Source organism: Zootermopsis nevadensis, unplaced genomic scaffold, assembly GCF_977971745.1.
Source record: "Zootermopsis nevadensis isolate Lab colony 2312 unplaced genomic scaffold, Znev_1.0 Znev_ptg000075l, whole genome shotgun sequence".
Taxonomy (NCBI): Eukaryota; Metazoa; Arthropoda; class Insecta; order Blattodea; family Termopsidae; genus Zootermopsis; species Zootermopsis nevadensis.
This window is the reverse complement of record NW_028259206.1, coordinates 2,137,501-2,152,500: the sequence shown is the minus strand read 5'-3', so window position 1 is coordinate 2,152,500 and position 15,000 is coordinate 2,137,501. Positions and strand designations below refer to the sequence as shown.

The 15,000-nt window shown below is 52.0% G+C and overlaps 2 non-coding genes and 1 pseudogene across 2 annotated transcripts; all 3 read left to right on the top strand.

Annotated features, from left to right (window-relative positions):
• The first annotated feature begins 11,118 nt into the window (after positions 1-11,118).
• LOC147871030 (small subunit ribosomal RNA) lies at positions 11,119-13,036 on the top strand. Its single transcript, XR_015532899.1, has one exon. It is a non-coding gene; the product is annotated as a small subunit ribosomal RNA (ribosomal RNA).
• An 824-nt stretch (positions 13,037-13,860) lies between these two features.
• Positions 13,861-14,016, top strand: LOC147871029 (5.8S ribosomal RNA). The gene has a single exon (XR_015532900.1). It is a non-coding gene; the product is annotated as a 5.8S ribosomal RNA (ribosomal RNA).
• Positions 14,017-14,521: 505 nt separating this feature from the next.
• Positions 14,522-15,000, top strand: part of LOC147871028 (large subunit ribosomal RNA) — a 4,225-nt pseudogene continuing 3,746 nt past the window's right edge.

Genomic DNA, 15,000 nt, shown 5'->3' with positions numbered 1-15,000 from the left:
CACGCCGCTGGCGGGGTTCGAACCCAGGACCTTCTTCGGCCATGCAGCAGCGACCCGATTTCTTGGTGTAGGGCGCCGTGGAGGCACGCGGCGTCCCAGAATCCCCGAAGCGAGGTTCGAACCCAGGAACGTCATAGGCCCCTCGCGGCTGCAGCAGCGACGAGCTTGCGTGGCGTAGGGCGCCGTGGTGGCAGGCGAGCATCGAACCGAGGACTGAGTCCTCGAGGCTGGCCGGAGAACACAGGAGCGTCGTCATCGTCCTCGCGGCGGCGGCGTAGGGCGCCGTGGTGGCCCGCGGCATCTCAGGTGGGCCTAAAACAATTAAGCTAGGTTCGAACCCAGGACGGAGTCCGGACCGAGTCCCCGCGATTAAGAACGCGGTCCCCCGCCCGCCCGCCCGCCCACACACGCCAGATCTCCGTCCTGCCCCCACCCCCACCCCCGTCCTGACACTACGACCCCGGGTCAAGTGCGGCGTGTCCCGAACCGGCAGGAGGCCTCATACTTGCCGATTGCCGGTTCGGCCGCGCACTCGGACCTGCTCCCAAAGTCCTCCCCATAGTAGGTCTGGACCCCCCTTATCTCAGCATTTGTCTTGCGCGGGCGGAAGGCGATTTTCTCCCCGACGAGAGGCTTGCCGGCCGCCAAGGCCCGGGACGTCTGCGGCAAAAGTCCGACGGCGCGTGGTAGCTCAGAAGGCTGTTTCGGTGAAAGAGTCCTGCGGTAATGGCGCCTTCTTAATAATAGTAACTTGAATAAAAATAACATAAGACAACACGAATAACGGGAGTAGAAGAAGAAGAATTAGGGAGGAAGAAAGCGTAATATAGTGAAGTAGATGGTTTTGTATTCTTATGAGTTGTTTGATTTTGAGTGAGTGAGTGGGATGTGTTGTTTTGGTTGCGTCCTATGTTTTTCTTTTATGGTTCTGTTGTGTCTTATTCTTTTTGTTGTGCCCTCTAATTATTCTTTTTCTGTCTCACTGTGTTGATGTATCGCATTGTTTTGTTGTGTCTTATGTTCTTGTACCTTATTGTAGGTCACTGCCACCGGGGATAAAATCATTTGCAGTCAATAACAAATAATAAAAATAATAATATGGTTAAGTATTTGTAAATCATTAAAATTGGGCTTGCGGTGCCCCGTCTCGAAAGAAATCATCGTATAGCCGTTAACGCATTAAAAGTAAGTCATGTAAGAGACTACGCCTGTGTTTGATGGGTTGTATTGGGACGGTCGCTTCCTGAGGCCAATTCAGACGGCGAGTATAGTTACGGGGCTGCTTCGAAGCACGAGACCGTGCCGTGATAGCGCCTTCCTAAGAATAAGAAATAGAACGAATATAACTTCAGCGGCTAAGTCCGAAATATTCCAAAATGCAGTAAAATATTCTTAATTGAAAAAAAATGGGCTTGCTGTGCACAATAATGCCGTTAATTGTCTAAAAATAAATTTCCGAAATTTAACTCAAAAGTCATGGCTCTGCGGCTATGTCCCGTGGTGCTTGGAACTTGAAATCAGTTCTGCGGCTATGTCCGACCGTGCGTGTTAGTTGAGTCGCTTCAGCGGCTAAGTCCGAAAATTTCCAAAATGCAGAAAAATATACATAATTGAAGAAAGTTGGCCTTGCTGTGCTTAATAATATCGTTAATAGATTAAAAATAAATTTCCGCTGTGTTAGGTGGGCCTTACTTGGACGGTACGAATTCTGCGGCTATGTCCCGTGGTGCGTGGTACTTGAAACCAGTTCTGCGGCTATGTCCGACCGTGCGTGTTAGTTGAGTCGCTTCAGCGGCTAAGTCCAAAAAATTTCCAAAATGCAGAAAAATACACATAATTGAAGAAAATTGGGCTTGCTGTGCTTAATAATATCGTTAATAGATTAAAAATAAATTTCCGCTGTGTTAGCTGGGCCTTACTTGGACGGTACGAATTCTGCGGCTATGTCCGACCGTGCGTGTTAGTTGAGTCGCTTCAGCGGCTAAGTCAAAAAATTTCCAAAATGCAGAAAAATACACATAATTGAAGAAAATTGGGCTTGCTGTGCATAGTAATGCCGTTAATTGACTAAAAATAAATTTCCGCTGTGTTAGGTGGGCCTTACTTGGACGGTACGAATTCTGCGGCTATGTCCCGTGGTGCGTGGTACTTGAAACCAGTTCTGCGGCTATGAACCACCGTGCGTGTTACTTGAGTCGCTTCAGCGGCTAAGTCCGAAAATTTCCAAAATGCAGAAAAATATACATAATTGAAGAAAGTTGGCCTTGCTGTGCTTAATAATATCGTTAATAGATTAAAAATAAATTTCCGCTGTGTTAGCTGGGCCTTACTTGGACGGTACGAATTCTGCGGCTATGTCCCGTGGTGCGTGGTACTTGAAACCAGTTCTGCGGCTATGTCCGACCGTGCGTGTTAGTTGAGTCGCTTCAGCGGCTAAGTCCGAAAATTTCCAAAATGCAGAAAAATATTCATAATTGAAGAAAGTTGGCCTTGCTGTGCATAGTAATGCCGTTAATTGACTAAAAATAAATTTCCGCTGTGTTAGCTGGGCCTTACTTGGACGGTACGAATTCTGCGGCTATGTCCCGTGGTGCGTGGTACTTGAAACCAGTTCTGCGGCTATGTCCGACCGTGCGTGTTAGTTGAGTCGCTTCAGCGGCTAAGTCCAAAAAATTTCCAAAATGCAGAAAAATACACATAATTGAAGAAAATTGGGCTTGCTGTGCATAGTAATGCCGTTAATTGACTAAAAATAAATTTCCGCTGTGTTAGGTGGGCCTTACTTGGACGGTACGAATTCTGCGGCTATGTCCCGTGGTGCGTGGTACTTGAAACCAGTTCTGCGGCTATGTCCGACCGTGCGTGTTAGTTGAGTCGCTTCAGCGGCTAAGTCCAAAAAATTTCCAAAATGCAGAAAAATACACATAATTGAAGAAAATTGGGCTTGCTGTGCTTAATAATATCGTTAATAGATTAAAAATAAATTTCCGCTGTGTTAGCTGGGCCTTACTTGGACGGTACGAATTCTGCGGCTATGTCCCGTGGTGCGTGGTACTTGAAATCAGTTCTGCGGCTATGTCCCACCGTGCGTGTTACTTGAGTCGCTTCAGCGGCTAAGTCCGAAAATTTCCAAAATGCAGAAAAATATACATAATTGAAGAAAGTTGGCCTTGCTGTGCTTAATAATATCGTTAATAGATTCAAAATAAATTTCCGCTGTGTTAGGTGGGCCTTACTTGGACGGTACGAATTCTGCGGCTATGTCCCGTGGTGCGTGGTACTTGAAACCAGTTCTGCGGCTATGTCCGACCGTGCGTGTTAGTTGAGTCGCTTCAGCGGCTAAGTCCGAAAATTTCCAAAATGCAGAAAAATATTCATAATTGAAGAAAGTTGGCCTTGCTGTGCATAGTAATGCCGTTAATTGACTAAAAATAAATTTCCGCTGTGTTAGCTGGGCCTTACTTGGACGGTACGAATTCTGCGGCTATGTCCCGTGGTGCGTGGTACTTGAAACCAGTTCTGCGGCTATGTCCGACCGTGCGTGTTAGTTGAGTCGCTTCAGCGGCTAAGTCCAAAAAATTTCCAAAATGCAGAAAAATACACATAATTGAAGAAAATTGGGCTTGCTGTGCATAGTAATGCCGTTAATTGACTAAAAATAAATTTCCGCTGTGTTAGGTGGGCCTTACTTGGACGGTACGAATTCTGCGGCTATGTCCCGTGGTGCGTGGTACTTGAAACCAGTTCTGCGGCTATGTCCGACCGTGCGTGTTAGTTGAGTCGCTTCAGCGGCTAAGTCCAAAAAATTTCCAAAATGCAGAAAAATACACATAATTGAAGAAAATTGGGCTTGCTGTGCTTAATAATATCGTTAATAGATTAAAAATAAATTTCCGCTGTGTTAGCTGGGCCTTACTTGGACGGTACGAATTCTGCGGCTATGTCCGACCGTGCGTGTTAGTTGAGTCGCTTCAGCGGCTAAGTCAAAAAATTTCCAAAATGCAGAAAAATACACATAATTGAAGAAAATTGGGCTTGCTGTGCATAGTAATGCCGTTAATTGACTAAAAATAAATTTCCGCTGTGTTAGGTGGGCCTTACTTGGACGGTACGAATTCTGCGGCTATGTCCCGTGGTGCGTGGTACTTGAAACCAGTTCTGCGGCTATGAACCACCGTGCGTGTTACTTGAGTCGCTTCAGCGGCTAAGTCCGAAAATTTCCAAAATGCAGAAAAATATACATAATTGAAGAAAGTTGGCCTTGCTGTGCTTAATAATATCGTTAATAGATTAAAAATAAATTTCCGCTGTGTTAGCTGGGCCTTACTTGGACGGTACGAATTCTGCGGCTATGTCCCGTGGTGCGTGGTACTTGAAACCAGTTCTGCGGCTATGTCCGACCGTGCGTGTTAGTTGAGTCGCTTCAGCGGCTAAGTCCGAAAATTTCCAAAATGCAGAAAAATATTCATAATTGAAGAAAGTTGGCCTTGCTGTGCATAGTAATGCCGTTAATTGACTAAAAATAAATTTCCGCTGTGTTAGCTGGGCCTTACTTGGACGGTACGAATTCTGCGGCTATGTCCCGTGGTGCGTGGTACTTGAAACCAGTTCTGCGGCTATGTCCGACCGTGCGTGTTAGTTGAGTCGCTTCAGCGGCTAAGTCCAAAAAATTTCCAAAATGCAGAAAAATACACATAATTGAAGAAAATTGGGCTTGCTGTGCATAGTAATGCCGTTAATTGACTAAAAATAAATTTCCGCTGTGTTAGGTGGGCCTTACTTGGACGGTACGAATTCTGCGGCTATGTCCCGTGGTGCGTGGTACTTGAAACCAGTTCTGCGGCTATGTCCGACCGTGCGTGTTAGTTGAGTCGCTTCAGCGGCTAAGTCCAAAAAATTTCCAAAATGCAGAAAAATACACATAATTGAAGAAAATTGGGCTTGCTGTGCTTAATAATATCGTTAATAGATTAAAAATAAATTTCCGCTGTGTTAGCTGGGCCTTACTTGGACGGTACGAATTCTGCGGCTATGTCCCGTGGTGCGTGGTACTTGAAATCAGTTCTGCGGCTATGTCCCACCGTGCGTGTTACTTGAGTCGCTTCAGCGGCTAAGTCCGAAAATTTCCAAAATGCAGAAAAATATACATAATTGAAGAAAGTTGGCCTTGCTGTGCTTAATAATATCGTTAATAGATTCAAAATAAATTTCCGCTGTGTTAGGTGGGCCTTACTTGGACGGTACGAATTCTGCGGCTATGTCCCGTGGTGCGTGGTACTTGAAACCAGTTCTGCGGCTATGTCCGACCGTGCGTGTTAGTTGAGTCGCTTCAGCGGCTAAGTCCGAAAATTTCCAAAATGCAGAAAAATATTCATAATTGAAGAAAGTTGGCCTTGCTGTGCATAGTAATGCCGTTAATTGACTAAAAATAAATTTCCGCTGTGTTAGCTGGGCCTTACTTGGACGGTACGAATTCTGCGGCTATGTCCCGTGGTGCGTGGTACTTGAAACCAGTTCTGCGGCTATGTCCGACCGTGCGTGTTAGTTGAGTCGCTTCAGCGGCTAAGTCCAAAAAATTTCCAAAATGCAGAAAAATACACATAATTGAAGAAAATTGGGCTTGCTGTGCATAGTAATGCCGTTAATTGACTAAAAATAAATTTCCGCTGTGTTAGGTGGGCCTTACTTGGACGGTACGAATTCTGCGGCTATGTCCCGTGGTGCGTGGTACTTGAAACCAGTTCTGCGGCTATGTCCCACCGTGCGTGTTACTTGAGTCGCTTCAGCGGCTAAGTCCGAAAATTTCCAAAATGCAGAAAAATATACATAATTGAAGAAAGTTGGCCTTGCTGTGCTTAATAATATCGTTAATAGATTAAAAATAAATTTCCGCTGTGTTAGGTGGGCCTTACTTGGACGGTACGAATTCTGCGGCTATGTCCCGTGGTGCGTGGTACTTGAAACCAGTTCTGCGGCTATGTCCGACCGTGCGTGTTAGTTGAGTCGCTTCAGCGGCTAAGTCCAAAAAATTTCCAAAATGCAGAAAAATACACATAATTGAAGAAAATTGGGCTTGCTGTGCTTAATAATATCGTTAATAGATTAAAAATAAATTTCCGCTGTGTTAGCTGGGCCTTACTTGGACGGTACGAATTCTGCGGCTATGTCCCGTGGTGCGTGGTACTTGAAACCAGTTCTGCGGCTATGTCCGACCGTGCGTGTTAGTTGAGTCGCTTCAGCGGCTAAGTCCGAAAATTTCCAAAATGCAGAAAAATATTCATAATTGAAGAAAGTTGGCCTTGCTGTGCATAGTAATGCCGTTAATTGACTAAAAATAAATTTCCGCTGTGTTAGGTGGGCCTTACTTGGACGGGACGAATTCTGCGGCTATGTCCCGTGGTGCGTGGTACTTGAAATCAGTTCTGCGGCTATGTCCGACCGTGCGTGTTAGTTGAGTCGCTTCAGCGGCTAAGTCCAAAAAATTAACAAAATGCAGAAAAATATACATAATTGAAGAAAGTTGGCCTTGCTGTGCTTAATAATATCGTTAATAGATTAAAAATAAATTTCCGCTGTGTTAGGTGGGCCTTACTTGGACGGTACGAATTCTGCGGCTATGTCCCGTGGTGCGTGGTACTTGAAATCAGTTCTGCGGCTATGTCCCACCGTGCGTGTTACTTGAGTAGCTTCAGCGGCTAAGTCCGAAAATTTCCAAAATGCAGAAAAATATACATAATTGAAGAAAGTTGGCCTTGCTGTGCTTAATAATATCGTTAATAGATTAAAAATAAATTTCCGCTGTGTTAGGTGGGCCTTACTTGGACGGTACGAATTCTGCGGCTATGTCCCGTGGTGCGTGGTACTTGAAACCAGTTCTGCGGCTATGTCCGACCGTGCGTGTTAGTTGAGTCGCTTCAGCGGCTAAGTCCAAAAAATTTCCAAAATGCAGAAAAATACACATAATTGAAGAAAATTGGGCTTGCTGTGCATAGTAATGCCGTTAATTGACTAAAAATAAATTTCCGCTGTGTTAGCTGGGCCTTACTTGGACGGTACGAATTCTGCGGCTATGTCCCGTGGTGCGTGGTACTTGAAACCAGTTCTGCGGCTATGTCCCACCGTGCGTGTTACTTGAGTCGCTTCAGCGGCTAAGTCCGAAAATTTCTAAAGTGCAGAAAAATATTAAATAAAGCGGTTATATAAGTAAGTATGTGTATGTATTCTAACATATACAAAATTTAGTATGATCGGAAATGATTAAGGAAGAGAAAAACTTAATTAAAATTTCTGGCGGCAGCCGAAGGGCCATCCGCCGGTGTCCGCGGCTCTGCCTCTTCCGTGACTGACGAATGCTGAGATAAGGGGGGTCCAGACTATAGTATATGAGCTTGGCGAGCGAGGCTCTCCTCGAGCAGGGGGAAGTCTGAGATTGGACTACCGGCCGCCGGGGACCCTGTCGCCGGCAGGCCATTCGCGCTTCCGCCCCGCGTTGGCTGAGGCAGTTTAGGGCAAGAGTGGCACAAGTGCACCGACCGCCGTGTCCTTTGGGGTCGGCGCCCGTCACCCCGCTCAGTGGCCGGCGAAGACCGGCCGAGTCTCGGGTTCGAGTCGGCACAGGACACTGAGTGCAAGAGTGACACAAGTAACGGCGTTCACGGGCGGCCTCTGGGAGATTGCCCTCAGTACCACCGGGCAACGCGGGGGACTGCAGGCCTCGACCCGCGCCGCTCGATCCCCGTTTAGGGCAAGAGTGGCACAAGTGCACCGACCGCCGTGTCCTTTGGGGTCGGCGCCCGTCACCCCGCTCAGTGGCCGGCGAAGACTGGTCGAGTCTCGGGTTCGAGTCGGCACTCGAGCCTGAGTGCAAGAGTGGCACAAGTGATGGTCTTCACGGGCGGCCTCTGGGAAGCTGCCCCTAGTACCAGCGGACAACAGCGAGGGACTGCAGGCCTCGGCCCGCGCTACTTGCGACCGTTTAGGGCAAGAGGGGCACAAGTGTATCGACCGCCGTGTAATTTGTGGTCAACCCGCGCTGTTGCCTGCGAAGACCGGCCGAGTCTCGGGTTCGAGTCGGCACAGGGCACTGAGTGCAAGAGTGACACAAGTAACGGCCTTCACGGGCGGCCTCTGGGAGATTGCCCTCAGTACCACCGGGCAACGCGGGGGACTGCAGGCCTCGTCCCGCGCCGCTCGATCCCCGTTTAGGGCAAGAGTGGCACATGTGCACCGATCGCCGTCTTCAACGGGGTCGGCGCCCGTCAACCCGCGCAGTGGCCGGCGGAGGCTCCGGTTCGAGTCGGCACTCGATTCCGAGTGCAAGAGTGGCACACGTGACGGCCTTCACGGGCGGCCTCTGGGAAGCTGCACTTAGTACCAGCGGACAACCGCGGGGGAATGCTTTCCTCGGCCCGGTGTACTTGCAACCGTTTAGTGCAAGTGGGGCACAAATGCACCGACCGCCGAGTCCATCGGGGTTGGCGCACGTCAACACGCGCGGTGTCCGGCGGAGGCTCGGGCTCGAGTCGGCCCTCGACTACGAGTGCAAGAGTGGCACATGTGACGGCCTTTACAGGTGGCTTCTGTGAGCCGGCCCTTAGTACCAGCGTGCATCCGCGGGAGACTGAAGACCTCTCCCCGCGCTGCTCGAACCCCGTTTAGGGCAAGAGGGGCACATGTGCACCGATCGCCGTCTTCATCGGGGACGGCGCCCGTCAACCCACGCAGTGGCCGGCGGAGGCTCCGGTTCGAGTCGGCACTCGATTCCGAGTGCAAGAGCGGCACACGTGACGGCCTTCACGGGCGGCCTCTGGGAAGCTGCACTTAGAACCAGCGCGCATCCGCCGGGGGACTGCTGGCCTCGGCCCGCTCTACTTGCAACCGTTTAGGGCAAGTGGAGCACAAGTGCACCGACCGCCGTGTCCATCGGGGTTGGCGCACGTCATCACGCGCGGTGTCCGGCGGAGACTCGGGCTCGAGTCGGCACTCATCTACGAGTGCAAGAGTGGCACATGTGAAGGCCTTAACGGGCGGCCTCTGGGAAGCTGCACTTAGAACGAGCGCGCATCCGCCGGGGACTGAATTCCTCTCCCCGCGCTGCTCGAACCCCGTTTAGGGCATGGGGGGCACATGTGCACCGATCGCCGTCTTCATCGGGGTCGGCGCCCGTCAACCCACGCAGTGGCCGGCGGAGGCTCCGGTTCGAGTCGGCACTCGATTCCGAGTGCAAGAGTGGCACAAGTGATGGCCTTCACGGGCGGCCTCTCGGAAGCTGCACTTAGAACGAGCGCGCATCCGCCGGGGACTGAATTCCTCTCCCCGCGCTGCTCGAACCCCGTTTAGGGCAAGAGGGGCACAAGTGTACAGAAGTCCGTCTCCTGGGGAATCGCGTGCTCGGCTGCCCTCAATGGACAGGCAGAAGCAGGGGTCTGCTCGTAGGTGACTCGGCACTCGAGTGCAAGATTGGCGCAAGTGACGACTTCTCGTGCGGTCACGGTGAGGCTGCCGGCGGTGTCTCTGGCTTCTGCCGCATATATATTCCCGTCCGTGCCCTCCACGTCTTCAGATTTCAAAGTCCCATCCGTGCGTGTTAGGTAGGCCGATTTTAGGGGACCTGCCGCTCGCATTCGGCCGGGTCGCGCTCTCTGAGGCTCAGACGTTACGAGTCTCCCCTGAAAACGCCGCGCTGGCACCTTATTTTGTAGGAAAATTTCACACTTCCTCTAGTTGAACTAACGGATGCGTCGCTGATAAATTGGCCCTTTTTCCGCATAAGACGATTCCTGAGCCTTGGGTGGTGTCTGGATACATCAGGAGGACACAACTGACGGAAGAAAAGCCCGGGTCCGTCCTCCGCCCGGCAGGGGAACGATTTTACGAAAAAGGCCGGCTTCGTTCCCCTTCCCGGCAAGCAGCAGGTGGACGATTTTACGAGAAAGACCGGGTTCGTCCACCTTCCCGGCAAGCAACAGGGGAACGATTTTACGAAGAAGGCCGGCTTCGTTCCCCTTTCCGGCAAGCAACAGGAGGACGATTTGACGTTAAAGACCGGGTTCGTCCTCCTTCCCGGCAAGCGACAGGGGAACGATTTTACGAAAAAGGCCGGCTTCGTTCCCCTTCCCGGCAAGCAGCAGGTGGACGATTTGACGATAAAGACCGGGTTCGTCCACCTTCCCGGCAAGCAACAGGGGAACGATTTTACGAAAAAGACCGGCTTCGTTCCCCTTCCCGGCAAGCAGCAGGTGGACGATTTTACGAGAGAGACCGGGTTCGTCCACCTTCCCGGCAAGCAACAGGGGAACGATTTTACGAAAAAGGCCGGCTTCGTTCCCCTTTCCGGCAAGCAACAGGAGGACGATTTGACGATAAAGACCGGGTTCGTCCTCCTTCCCGGCAAGCAACAGGGGAACGATTTTACGAAAAAGGCCGGCTTCGTTCCCCTTCCCGGCAACCAGCAGGTGGACGATTTGACGATAAAGACCGGGTTCGTCCACCTTCCCGGCAAGCAACAGGGGAACGATTTTACGAAAAAGACCGGCTTCGTTCCCCTTCCCGGCAAGCAGCAGGTGGACGATTTTACGAGAGAGACCGGGTTCGTCCACCTTCCCGGCAAGCAACAGGGGAACGATTTTACGAAAAAGGCCGGCTTCGTTCCCCTTTCCGGCAAGCAACAGGAGGACGATTTGACGATAAAGACCGGGTTCGTCCTCCTTCCCGGCAAGCAACAGGGGAACGATTTTACGAAAAAGGCCGGCTTCGTTCCCCTTCCCGGCAAACCCTTCGCCACCGCGATGCCGCGGCCCTCTGTCCCCTGGACACGGTCTATAGGCGGCGTATCGTGGACACACTGCAACCGACTCACTCGTAGTCCGGGCGCGTGCTAGACTCGCGATGCCAAACGGCGCTTCGGCGCTTATGCATGTCGAGTGAAGAGAGGGAAGGGTGCCCTAATGGCACCACGGTTCTGGGGGCGCTCACGTGGCGTCCCCCTAACGGCACGAAGTGGCCCCTGCTCGCAGGGGCGCACGGAGTGCGAGCGTTGAAGTATGAACTGGACCCCCTCGCCGGACCCATCCGGGACCGCGTGGAGGGGGAGGAACGAGCTCCAAGTGAGTCTTCGGTTCCCTGGTTGATCCTGCCAGTAGTCATATGCTTGTCTCAAAGATTAAGCCATGCATGTCTCAGTGCAAGCCAAATTAAGGTGAAACCGCGAATGGCTCATTAAATCAGTTATGGTTCCTTAGATGGTGGACAGTTACTTGGATAACTGTGGTAATTCTAGAGCTAATACATGCAACCGAGTCCCGACCGGAGACGGTCGGGACGCTTTTATTAGATCAAAACCAATCGGTCGCTCACGCGGCCGTTTGCCTTGGTGACTCTGAATAAATGGAGGCGGATCGCACGGTCTACGAACCGACGACGCATCTTTCAAATGTCTGCCTTATCAACTGTCGATGGTAGGCTCTGCGCCTACCATGGTTGTAACGGGTAACGGGGATTCAGGGTTCGATTCCGGAGAGGGAGCCTGAGAAACGGCTACCACATCCAAGGAAGGCAGCAGGCGCGCAAATTACCCACTCCCGGCACGGGGAGGTAGTGACGAAAAATAACGATACGGGACTCATCCGAGGCCCCGTAATCGGAATGAGTACACTCTAAAGACTTTAACGAGTATCCATTGGAGGGCAAGTCTGGTGCCAGCAGCCGCGGTAATTCCAGCTCCAATAGCGTATATTAAAGCTGTTGCGGTTAAAAAGCTCGTAGTCGGACTTGTGTCCCACGCTGCCGGTTCACCGCCCGTCGGTGTCTAACTGGCACGCACGTGCGGACGTCCTGCCGGTGGCCCGAGCCGGCGCCCGCGGGCGATGGGGGCGGCGACGCTCCCACGCCTCGGGTCGTCTCGGGGAGGGCCTACACAATCCCGTCGCGGTGCTCTTGACCGAGTGTCACGATGGGCCGGCACTTTTACTTTGAACAAATTAGAGTGCTTAAAGCAGGCAGCAGCCGCCTGAATACCGAGTGCATGGAATAATGGAATAGGACCTCGGTTCTATTTTGTTGGTTTTCGGAAGCCCCGAGGTAATGATCAAAAGGGACAGACGGGGGCATTCGTATTGCGACGTTAGAGGTGAAATTCTTGGATCGTCGCAAGACGGACAGAAGCGAAAGCATTTGCCAAGAATGTTTTCTCTGATCAAGAACGAAAGTTAGAGGTTCGAAGGCGATCAGATACCGCCCTAGTTCTAACCATAAACGATGCCAGCCAGCAATCCGCCGAAGTTCCTCCGATGACTCGGCGGGCGGCTTCCGGGAAACCAAAGCTTTTGGGTTCCGGGGGAAGTATGGTTGCAAAGCTGAAACTTAAAGGAATTGACGGAAGGGCACCACCAGGAGTGGAGCCTGCGGCTTAATTTGACTCAACACGGGAAACCTCACCAGGCCCAGACACCGGGAGGATTGACAGATTGAGAGCTCTTTCTTGATTCGGTGGGTGGTGGTGCATGGCCGTTCTTAGTTGGTGGAGCGATTTGTCTGGTTAATTCCGATAACGAACGAGACTCTAGCCTGCTAAATAGTCGCATCCGGTATCCTCTGTGCTACCGGCGACTCCTAATCTTCTTAGAGGGACAGGCGGCTTCTAGCCGCACGAGATTGAGCAATAACAGGTCTGTGATGCCCTTAGATGTTCTGGGCCGCACGCGCGCTACACTGAAGGAATCAGCGTGTCCTCCCTGGCCGAAAGGTCCGGGTAACCCGCTGAACCTCCTTCGTGCTAGGGATTGGGGCTTGCAATTGTTCCCCATGAACGAGGAATTCCCAGTAAGCGCGAGTCATAAGCTCGCGTTGATTACGTCCCTGCCCTTTGTACACACCGCCCGTCGCTACTACCGATTGAATGATTTAGTGAGGTCTTCGGACCGGTGGGCGCGGGGTTTCGGCCCTTCGATTCCACCGGGAAGATGCCCGAACTTGATCATTTAGAGGAAGTAAAAGTCGTAACAAGGTTTCCGTAGGTGAACCTGCGGAAGGATCATTAACGGCACCGAGAGTGACCGAACAGAGAAGGAAGGCATTAAGAAACCGAGGACGGTTGCTGGCTCTGGGGGAGTGCGTAATCTCGCTTGCGAGTGGACCGCCTTCTCGTGGAAGTACCCGTGTCTGGTCATTCATGATAATACAACCTCTACTGATGACTGAAAAATAGATGACGTCAACCTGAGGGGGGACCGGTCGGCGAAAGTCGCACCGACTCCCCCCGCATGAGGGGGAAGACGCATCATAATATGTGACCACTACTGATGACTGAAAAATAGATGACGTCAACCTGAGGGGGGACCGGTCGGCGAAAGTCGCACCGTCTCCCCCCGAATGAGGGGAAGACGCATCAAAAATTAATAAAAGGAAGGCATTAAGAATGAACCAGATGAACGGGGCTCTGCGGAAGGCGTAATCTCGCCTGTGATTGGACCGGCTCTTCCTGGCAGCGGCCGGATCTCGGAGATAACGTCGTCGGCCTGAGGTGTCCAGGTCGGCGAAGTAATCCCCCGGAGGGGGACGGCAAGACCGTCCCGCCTCGAGGTGGGAAGTAGGAGCGAAAGATGGTGAGTGGGTGCCGGCGGCACGCGGGCTCCGAGGATCCTCAGGGATCCAAGGACAACCCGCGCGACCGCGAGCACTGGGCTTAAAGCCACTTTATCTGCCCACGCAAGGCCGTTTCGGCGGCGCTTGAACGAGAGGGGAGCGCGGTCTGACCGTGCCGCTGTTCTGGGGGCAGCTCCCCCTCGAAAAATAACAACTACCTGTCCTACGGGACTAGCAGTAGCATCCTACCCGAAGCTCTGCTCGAATCTAGAGAAAAACAACCCTGAGCGGTGGATCACTCGGCTCGTGGGTCGATGAAGAACGCAGCTAATTGCGCGTCGACATGTGAACTGCAGGACACATGAACATCGACGTTTCGAACGCACATTGCGGTCCTTGGATTTCCAATCCCGGACCACGCCTGGCTGAGGGTCGGCTACATGAAACCCGTGGGCCCGCGCGGTCTTTAAGATAATAAGGGAAAGAAAGAAAGAAAGAGAAAGAAAGAAATAAAGGCACGCGAGCGGCCCTACGCTGGGGGGTCTGACGAGCCTGCACCTCGCACCGCCGGCGTCGCTCCGAGCAATCGGTGGCGGCGTCGGCGACTGCGAGGAGGTTAAGGGGAGTCAGTCGCCCTTGAAGGCTTCACAGGGTTCGGTGGAGCGAGCGGATAGACTTAGCTCGCCCTCCTCTCCTCGGCGACGGGGCCCATCCTTCCCCGATCGCGTCTGAGAAGAACTGACGCCCGGCTTGATGTGATGGGAGACAGGCAAACTCCCGAGACAGAGAGAGAGACACACACTTGCCGGGCGGGAGCGAAAGATATGACCACAATAAATAATGACCACAAAAAAAACAAAACAAAAAGAAATCAGTTCAATGAGAGAGGCTAAGCTTCCGACCGCTCACATCGGCCCGTCGGTACAAGAAACCATCTTTCCGACCTCAGATCAGGCGAGACTACCCGCTGAATTTAAGCATATTACTAGGCGGAGGAAAAGAAACTAACAAGGATTCCCCCAGTAGCTGCGAGCGAACAGGGAAGAGCCCAGCACGGAATCCCGCGCGGAGACGTGCAGGGAGATGTCGTGTGTGGGAGGTCCCACTCTCCCGGGGCGCGGTCCAGCGAGTCCAAGTCTCCCTTGAATGGGGCCATCGCCCGCAGAGGGTGCCAGGCCCGTAGGACCGCGGCCGCTCCCGGGTGGGGACTCTCCTCAGAGTCGTGTTCCTTGAGAGTGGAGCACTAAGAGGGTGGTAAACTCCATCTAAGGCTAAATATGACCACGAGACCGATAGCGAACAAGTACCGTGAGGGAAAGTTGAAAAGAACTTTGAAGAGAGAGTTCAATAGTACGTGAAACCGTTCAGGGGTAAACGGGAGAGACCCGGAAGACCGATTGGGGAGATTCAGCCCCGTCC